A 10,071-nucleotide genomic window follows, 5' to 3' on the forward strand; every position below is an offset into this window, starting at 1 on the left:
CAGTTACCTGAAATCACCCATAGAATAAGTCAGAATAAGGTAGAATAAAATACTTGCAGGATCCTCACTCAGTTGATATTTTTGTAGAGACTGGAAATAAAAAGAAAACTCGCCTACTGAACTTAAGCCCAGAGGGTTCCTTCACCCTTTTTTGTTAGCCTGTAGCCAAGCTGATATTTGCCTTACAGCTACACAGCTGAAGATCTATCACTTACTGTTTCTGAAGTTGCCCAGTATTGGTCGCAGAATGAGACATGAATTTCGCAACTCATCCATTAGCACTCCAAACACTTTTTGAGCGTTGTTCAGATTCATATGCCTCAAAAGGATTTTGTAAGTATAGCTCACTGAAGAACATGGCCATGACATTCATTTATTAAAACCAGTGATGTTCCTGCTGCTCTGGAACTGTTCCATCTGTTTGGCACAGCTGGAACTGAAAAGTCACCAGCCTGTTGTAATGCAACATGTCTCTTCCTGTCCTGTGGAGGAAAGGTTAAAGCCCAGGTAAAAAATATGTTTTCAGAGTGTGTCAGCTTGCATATTTTGTTGAACATCAGGTTTGTTCACACAGGGTTGTGCAGCTGGTTGTTCTTCTCATTTGTGATTAACCTTTGTGTTTGCCCATTGGTTTGGGTTGATGAAAGGTTGAGGGATGACTGCCCAGTTCTCTTTGAAGAATTACATTTCGACAGAATCAAGACAAATGTAAGCTATTTCAGCAGTGCTTACATCAGTGCTTAATTGAGATGGTTTATTCATGGTGCTAGAGTAAACAGCACCATCTGTACAGAAATCCCTGCAGCTCCCTTTGTGTTGGTGGGTGAGGATGACAACCCGCTGGTACATATGGAAAGGGCAGAAATACTTGATACTTATTTTTTTCCTTCAGTCTCCACAGGCAAAGCCTGCTTCCGTTTTCAGTGTGTACCAGCATCCTCTCTGCAGGAATTGCCAGCAATTGAGTTTGAAACTTTAGAGTGCAGAGCTCTGAAGTCACCTCATAATCAAGGGACTGCACAGGACTCGTGCACGCGTGCTGTCCAGTGTGACAGCACTGGCATCGAGGAGGTCCCTGACAACTGGGTTGAGGCTGTTGTGCCCATTTTTAACAGAGGTGAAGTGCAGGATGGGGGGACCTGTTGTTTCTTCAAACTTCCCCATTCTCCCGAAGAATCATGGAGCACATGCTGCATGTGCCTTTGGAATCCATCTCTAGCACACAAAGGGAAAGATTAGGAGAGTCGCAAGGGCAATTCCTGCTTGCCCAAGGTGCTCGCCTTCTAGGATGAAATGGCTGGTTGTGTGCACAATGGAAGAGCCATGAATTTAATGATCAAATTTAGTGCAATTACAGCAGTCTGTGATTACATTATCATAGTCTATTATGAAACACTGTAAATTGCTACTCTAAAAGTCAACAGGCATGCTTTCAGTTAATATTTTGCAAATTATGGTGCTTGTTCATGGCAGTCTATGCACCATGTACCTTTTATACTATGAGCTGACTTAAGCATCATATCGGTTCTGCAGCACCAAGGTGTGTGAATTACTTTTGCAGTTATCCATTATAATCAGCATACAGAAATTAATTTAGTCACGTTCTAATTATGCCTAATGCATGATTATTTTGTTTAATATCCCATAGCAAAGAAGCTCAATAAATTAGATGCAGAATGTTGAAAAATGCTAATGATATTCAAGAGATTTGCACTGAGGCGTAGAAGAATTAGACTGCTAAACGAGTTGAAAGTATTTCAAGTAAATGGCTGATAAAAAATTATTCTAAAATTGGTGGGTGCCACAACACACTTGGCTGTTTTATAAGTTCTTGCCTTTTATCCACAGAGGTTTCAATTTTGTGTATCACCACTGTATCATGTCTCCTGCTGCGGCTATAGATCTTTCTTCTTTTTACAATAGCTTCTTCTGCCTATTTCATAACCATTTGGTAACACAATTTGTTTGAACGAAGACTCTTCCTGGGGTACAAGACGCTTACTCTGGGAATGGTGAGAGGTCCAAGAAACACTGTTAAAAGAGACTGCAAAACCACACAGCCAGCTGAGAAAGGGACACAGAGTGCAGTTTTCTTAGTGTGAAGGTGGTACCTAGAAATGTATTTCTGGAACAAGACTCTGCTGCTTAGGCTTGGAGATAGCAAATTGTGCAAGAAACAGACTGTGATGTATCCTCAGGAGCTGAGTGCTTCTCAGTCAGGAAAATGCATGAACTGATTTAAAGAATCTGTGCAATCAGAGGTAGGAAAGGTTGTCTGTTCTCAGAAAGAGAATGGGCCCCAGTACAGTGGTACTTGACCCAGGAGAGAATGTCCTCTCCAGAGATGCTGTTCCCATTGCAGCATCTCTCTCAGAAATTAATGAAAAATTGCCTGAATATCACAGGAGTTACAACAACAGCAACAAAAGCTGATTGGAGGAGAAAAACACAGAGCATCATTTACACAAGAGGACTTGTAGATAATGAAGTAATACCAGTGTTCCTGCAGGGAAGCAAGGGTCTGATTGCTGAAAGCCTGTAATGAGTAAAGACAAACATTCACATTTCTCCTCTTCCCTGCTTAGCTGTGGGAGCATTGAGGCTGTGCTGTAGATGCTTTCTTTGCCCTTACAGTGAATTGACTGCAAGATCTTACCTTTATGCCTCAGATTAGTCCTAAGGCCCTTCTGCTTAGACAGGGTCACAGGGTCCAAAAGTGCCCCAACTGGCTAATGTTAAACATTGAGGGTATCACACGCAAGTTGCAATCCTTCTTTGCAGGACCAAACAGAATGATTTCCTTATAAGCAGAAGGCCCAAACCTGGAATTCTGCCTTTCTGAAAACTGACTTGGTTTTCCAAATAAATTGGGATTCAAATCTGTCTGTTGTGATCGACAGTGTTGAGATCTTAAAGGGCAAGAGAAAGAAATGTAGTGGAAAAATACAAAGATATTGCCAAAGTACTAACTTTATAAAAATACGTGGAAAATGTACAGATTTTTTTCTCAAAAGAATCCAATTAGTGAGATATACTGAATGTTTCTAGGGGTTGTCAAGACCTGAACAGATTTGTCTTTCTAAACAGAAGGTTAAGGTACAAATTATTTTTTCATGAAAATATCAGTTTCTGTGAGCTTGGGCAATTTTTAGACCTAATTTATAACTATTTAATAATCTACTTTGTAAAGAAAGAAAGTACTGAAATTGTCAAAATTAAAGGAAAAGTATCAGTGAAATATTAGGAGAGAAATAATGACGTAAATTTTAATCCTAAGGGATAATGATACTGAAAACATTATGTGCTAATGAAGGCTTACCATGTTAGATTCTCTGCTTCATGCTCATGAGAATGTTTTTTAACTGAGCCTAGTACCTGGTGTTTAAAGAATAATTCTTGAATATATCATACATATGTAAATGAACTGTTTTGACATAAGTGAGGAGGTTCTGTTCTTCATTTAATGCCTTTTCCTTTCATGCTCTAAGGAAAGGCTTTGAAAATATGGTACTTTTTCTCAAGCAGAACCATAGCACAGCTTAGATACTCATTCCTCAGTTTATTTATCATTTTGATATGTTGGAGAAGGAAATCCTGGAGCCACAGATCACTACAGACAATACCTTTAATCTTGACATAACCTACCCTTATGACCCCAGCTCCACTTAAGTCTCTGGACTAAGAAAGACAGATGGAGCTCTGGGATTACCTCTGTGAGTTGTTACTCAACTTCAGCATGGACCATGAGCTCCTTGATAGGCCTGGACAGCCTAAACAGGGACATAATATACTGACTGAGGCATCAGATTCAGATGTTCCAATGATAAGATGAATTTAAACCCATGTTAATTGATCTATCAAGTGCTGTGGGCTCGTGCCCAGGAGTGGAGTGTCAGTGTTAAGCTGAAAGCTGAGGTTGGAGAAGGAACCAAACCCAAACCATGATGGTAGAATATTCTTGCCATCTCAGTGTGTTCCATCAGTAAAAGAATGGTTACAGCAGCCTCTCTGAAGTTCAGCTTTATATGCTGCTCCAGATTTGTTTGCTACTCTGATTTAAATACTTTTTAAAATACTGGTTACAGTTCTAAAAGAGATGCTGTGGTCTAGGTAACTATTAAGCTGTTTTAGCTGTTTGCTTTTAATAACTGTCAGTCCTAAGTGATCTGTCAATTAAAATGACAGATTCCCGTTGATTAGAGATATCTACAGTGAATCTCTAGTCAGTGACAAGAAACAGGCTTATATGCTATGAGACAGTCTGCTGTAATAACAGGAAAACTATTTTTTATAATAGGTCATAAATTAATTTTCTACTGCCTTTCCAGAATAAAATAGTATGTTGTTTTGAAAAGAGATTGGGGTAAAAGCTTTAAACAAAAATTTTGTACTTACAAAGACAAGATTGCTAAATAAGTTCTTGAATTTTACATAATCATGATTGAGAGCTACATTCAGAAAAGCTAAGTAACTGTTTTTATGTGCATTGGAGAACATTAAATGAAATAATTCACTGTCTTTAAATAGAGAAGGACAACTGGCAGTTTCAAATTATGTTCTAGCCTCTGTTGTCCTATTGTAATTAGTCTACATTACCACAGACTTCACCTCCCATGAATACTAACCTCACTAGATATTAGAAACACATCTTTGGAAAAGTGACAGATGAAATCATTTGAAATTATTTTAAGTCAAATAAAATAAAAAATTTCATGATTAAGAGAATGATGTAATTTTCCTCCTTTTCCAATCAGTCAAAAGGCACTCATAAGATTTCTTCTTAGCTATGACTATTATCCCCCCAAAACCAGAAAAGCAGTTTACTTGCATTAATTGATTAAGTTTCCAACTATGTTTGTCAATCCTCTCTCAGTTTTTATGAAATTGTTCTTGCAGTCTTCACTCCTTCCATATATAATGTACAGAAGCTTGAAGAGCTGAATCAAATTCTGCGGACACATCTGGTCAATTCAGCATTTTCTTGTCTGTATCCACAGTTCTAAACAAGATTCTTTCTTTGCGTTGTTTGGTTATGCTTTTCTCCTTTGACTAAAAGGGAGGATGTCTTACTAAAATGACAGGATTGTTACTCAGATTGTACAAAGATAAAGGAAAAATCTTATTTGTTCCATTAATCTTTATAATTTCCACTCTAGGATTCAAACTGTAACAATTATCCTTTGTTACAGACTGCTTCTATTCCTATTAGAGACTGACTTGAAAGGCAGGCACTTTTTACATTGTTATTTTGTTAGCAACCACTTTCTGAGGAGCTAATTCTCAGTCTAAGCAGCACCCACTCATTCTGTGATGTCGGTAATAATTTCCACTTCCTCAATGGGAAGTTCAAAGACTAGAAGTGCTTGACTTGGATAAATTTAACTTGACAGCAAACCATGAATAGGTAAGTGTTGTTAGAACTGTGTGACTTGTAGGAAAATGGACCATCTAGCATACTGCCATGTAGAAATATTGGTATATTGTCATTTAGGAGTGTTACCCAGGGGTTCAGTTCCCAGCTGTGGAACTGAACAGTTCCCAGTTCCAGGCCTAAAAAGCTTGGTGCTAGCTTGTTATCTCTTGATTTTCTCATCATGCAGTCTTGATACACCTGTTGTTGCTAAATGTCCTTTAAGAAGTCAGCAGAATGACTGGAAATAGTACAGAGGATTTCCAACTCTTAGCTTCCACTCTTGTCCTACCACTCAGTATTACTCCTGTCTTGAGAAAACTGGAGTGTAAGAAGAGTAATGAAAGTCATGATTTCTGCATTCATGGTAAGCTGGATTAGAGATAAAACTATCTTTCAGTTTCCATGGTGTGACCAACTGTATTTTTGTGGAGATTGCTGCTCAAGCATTTTACCCCTTAGCATTACCATTGCTAATGATTCAACCTATCTTCTCCATCTCCAGCTAAATCCTTCAGTGCTCGTCTGCATTAGCTCCAAACAGCACTTCTAGATTTACAGGGAAAATAGAGTGATTTATTACCATTACACAGAGTAAATTATCCACACAATCAAATGCTTAAACATTACTCTAACTCAACCCAAAACAATTTCTTCCTAGCGAAATAAAAGAACACTAAATGGTCAAGTCTGGCTCCTAATAAGACTGGATCATGTAATAGTATTCATATTCATAAATGAAGAGATAGAAATCACTGGGCTTTATTCTATCCAGAAATCCAATAAGAAATTGTTCTGTGAACTCAAAATACTTCACTCATGTGAGTCATTGTGTTGTCATGTGAGTACTGATAAATCTAATTATAATCTTATTGAAAACTTTATCTTGCTCCTCTCTCTCTACAAAGATGAGTACCTGGATAGTCAGAGTGAAGAATGTGTTGTTGACCTTAGGCCATCTCATTCTTTCTACACTTGAACACTTCCAGAGATGGTGACCCCACTGACTCCCTAGGCAACTTATTTCAATGCCTGACCACTCTGCCAGTGAAAAAATTTTTCTGATACCAAGTTTGAACTTCCCCATGAACAACTTATGCCCATTTCCTTCAAGAAAATCTCCTGCTGTGTGTGTACTGCTGAAGGCTTTTGGGTTTGACTCATAGTAATGCATTTGCACTATTTATTAGTTAATTACTGAATTGTTTGTGTGTATATCTTGTAGCCCAAAATTTCAGAACTCCGTGTGGTGACTCGCTATGGCCTAAGAGTGGCAAAGGGACTGAGGTTTGACATGGGGTTTGGATGCCATCCAGTACATGTAGGATTGAAGTTAAATGCAGGTAAACCCAGAAATGTTAGACCTTTCTGATACTGCCTTACAGTACTGGATCCACAGATAATGAATGTTCTGAAAACCAAGCACACCAAAAAGCCAGGCAGATGACAATGGCCTACCTTCTTGCCTTTTTGTTGCTCTGTCCTGTACATCTGCAACCCTTCACTATATGAACATCAGGGCTATGAATCATGGGCTCTAAAGCAAACCAGGATCCCACAGCACAGGAAGGGAAGTCACTCTCTTACAACTCTATAAAAATACCTGAAAGGAGGCTGTGGGAGTTGGTATCTTCTGCCAGAAGTCGCCAAATAGCAGGAGATTTTCTTGAAGGAAGTTTTTCTGTGTTGCGATGAACTGAAAAGTTATTTAGAAAAATAACCTATAGGAAAAATCCCTTCAGTAAGATCTTATTTTTCTCTGACCTGCTGTTTTAAGTTTTGCTTTATGCTGCAGTAAAAAATGTGAAACTTCTTTGTAATGACAAATGCAGCTCTGTTAGATCTGACCAAAGTGGCCAAAAAAGACAAGGAAAAGTGAAACACAGCAAGAACATCTACTTTCTCTGAAACACTTTCTCAGGCTTTACCAAGTTGAAGTTAATGGACTATCAGAGGCAAACATGATTTCTAGGTGTTTTGGGATTCAAACAATGGATTTGTCTTTCCAATTAATGAATCTGCCTGGCTTCTTTTGAATCCATCTACATTTTTGGCATCTGCAGTATCCCACAGCAAGTAGCTTCAGAACTCAGAGCTTAGAGCAAGCTCCTCTTGCTTATTTGAGGCAAGCTTCCTATTAACCCTACTTTATTTCTCTTAGTTCTCTCACTGAAAAATAGCACCACACAATCCTTATCCAACCTGGGTTCCCTCCTCCCTTGCCCCCTCCTTTTGATTTTCTAGTTCTTCAGTATGGGTAAAATTAAAACAGAAGTAGTTGAAAATATGACCTCGTATAGGGAAAGAAAAATTTCTACCTATTCAGAGTAGATATGGATATGTATAAACACTGAACAGTGTAGTTACTCTTTTTAATGAGATTAAAAATATTTACAATTTCTTTATGTTTTGAATGCTTTCATGAATGTTATACATTATCAAATCGGCAGCTAAATTTATAAGAAAATTTAACAATGATTTATTAGATTGTTAACAAAAATAGAATTTCGAAAAGCCACCGCAGCCAAAGCAGCGTCAACCCCAGGTGCTGGCGCTGGGTAAACCGAGATCCGACCGACAAAGTGTCAGCGTCTCCCCAGTGGTTCACCCCGACTGCTTCACGCTGCTTAATATACAGTTTATTCTGCCCGAGGCAGAAATGACCAAACGTTCCTTTGTGTCTCTTCACATGCAGAACTGGGGCCATACATGAGCAGAAATAGACAAAGGTAAGTCCAGGTGTCCAGACGGATGTCTGACCACTTCGGCAGAGCCTGCATTCACATGTAGCAGAGTGGCGCCGGTGCTCGAGTGTGGTCGATGCAATCTTCCCAGGTGCAGGTCCTCGTGAGGGGCTTAGGCGTTCCGAGGAAGTCAGCACTCATGGTCCGGGAAGGTTTCATTCATAGTTAACAAACTTGATATTATCTTAACATTGTCCAGGAACTACTTGAATAAACATAAGACTCTGCTCCCAGCCAGGATGGTCAAAGACATACTTTGGATTCTACAATATTTTATACATATATAGCATGAATTATCTCTACCACATACTACAATGAAGAACCATAAAGTCTGATTATTTCTTGAGTTGTGTGCAGCTTGGGATAACTGCCAACACCAGAGAGTAAGTTCCCATCTGCATCATCCTCTTAGTTAGCAAACTAACTATTAACCTGGGAAGAAAACACAGGCAAACCTCCTGGAGCCCTATGCTAGTTTTGAGAATATCTTAAAAAACCCAAAACAAAACAAAATAAAACCCACAAAAAAAAACCCCACAAAAAACCCCATAAAAAATTCACAAAGTAGCAAAGTGAAGGCAACTAAGTTAAATGGTTGTTTTCAGGTACTTCATGAACTAACAATTACCACTTCTGGATTAAAAAGAAAAAGCCTATTCAGAGTGTATTAGCCTTTTGTCAATAATATGCCCTTGCCTGTCAAACTCCAAAATCTCAATTCCATTTCAATGCAGAGAGACCATTTCAAAACAACATTGTTTTCCTTTGGAAATTTTATATTAATCAGAGCTTTGGATGAGATCTGGGCACGGGTGGACAGGTCTTCAGGTTGTGCTGACCCTCTGAAATGCAGAGACTGTGCTTTCGCAGGTTCTTTTCAATATATGGAGCCATTAGCAGTAAATGAACAACCTCATCTGTGATGTCAGGACCAAAGCACTCTTTCTATCCCTCATCATATAGGGTGAGCTGGCAGCTGGTGAAGTGTGCTTGGCTTTGGATTGCCATCGTGGAGCATCTCTGTTGCAAAAGCATGACCTGGCCTTAAACACTTAAACAGGCGGAAAAAAATGCTGAGAGTATGAGTTGTTTATTGTGTTCTCTGTTTTGCACACACATTTAAATGTCCATATAATTTAATGGGATCTCTTACATTGTTTGCAGACTCCGTAACTTCTCTGAGGCTCTGTACAACTTTTAAAAGCATATTCAATGTTAATGCTCAAGTACCGTAAAGTAAATGCAGGGGACTGATAAATTATATGTGACATTTATTATGCTACATTCTGTGCTGACCCAGAGCTAATGGAAATTACAGAGTATTGTTTGCCTGTATTTGTTCCCATTAAGAGTACTTGTTCTCAGTGGCTCTTTGGGCTGCTCACCTTATCTATTTATCTGTTTAGTGGCTTGAGCTGCTTGAAGTCTTTCTAACTCTCATGATCAGTTCCACTTCTGTAAGGACAAATACACAAGGGGGATCACAGTCAGAGGAAAGATGTGTGCTCATGTCTTCACATATAATTGGATGGGTGAAGGTATGTGTGTTTAACGACTTGCAGTGGGGTCTTAATGTCTCTACTGACTTTGGGCAGCAGGTTTGCTGCAGAGCTCAGACAGTTTGGCTCCTGAGACAGACAAGTGGGTCTGCACAAGCCTGAACTTCGGAACTTTGGGGTAGAACTGGAGGTTTAAGGGGGGATATGGGGTAGGCGGTTCAGGAAGGCTGTACCTCAGCCAAAGGGGAAAGGCAGAGGGCAGCATGCGGCCAGGAGCTCAGGATAAAACGAGGCTGCGCCCTCCGAAACCCTGAGAGAGAAAACCCCACGGCCATGTGCCCCGGTGGACTTCCTTCCTTTATTCAAATAAAGGTGAAGGACTCCTCTGTCCCCTTTTTGGACATAAACCCTAATGTTT

Source organism: Molothrus aeneus, chromosome Z (genome assembly GCF_037042795.1).
Source record: "Molothrus aeneus isolate 106 chromosome Z, BPBGC_Maene_1.0, whole genome shotgun sequence".
NCBI classification, from domain to species: domain Eukaryota; kingdom Metazoa; phylum Chordata; class Aves; order Passeriformes; family Icteridae; genus Molothrus; species Molothrus aeneus.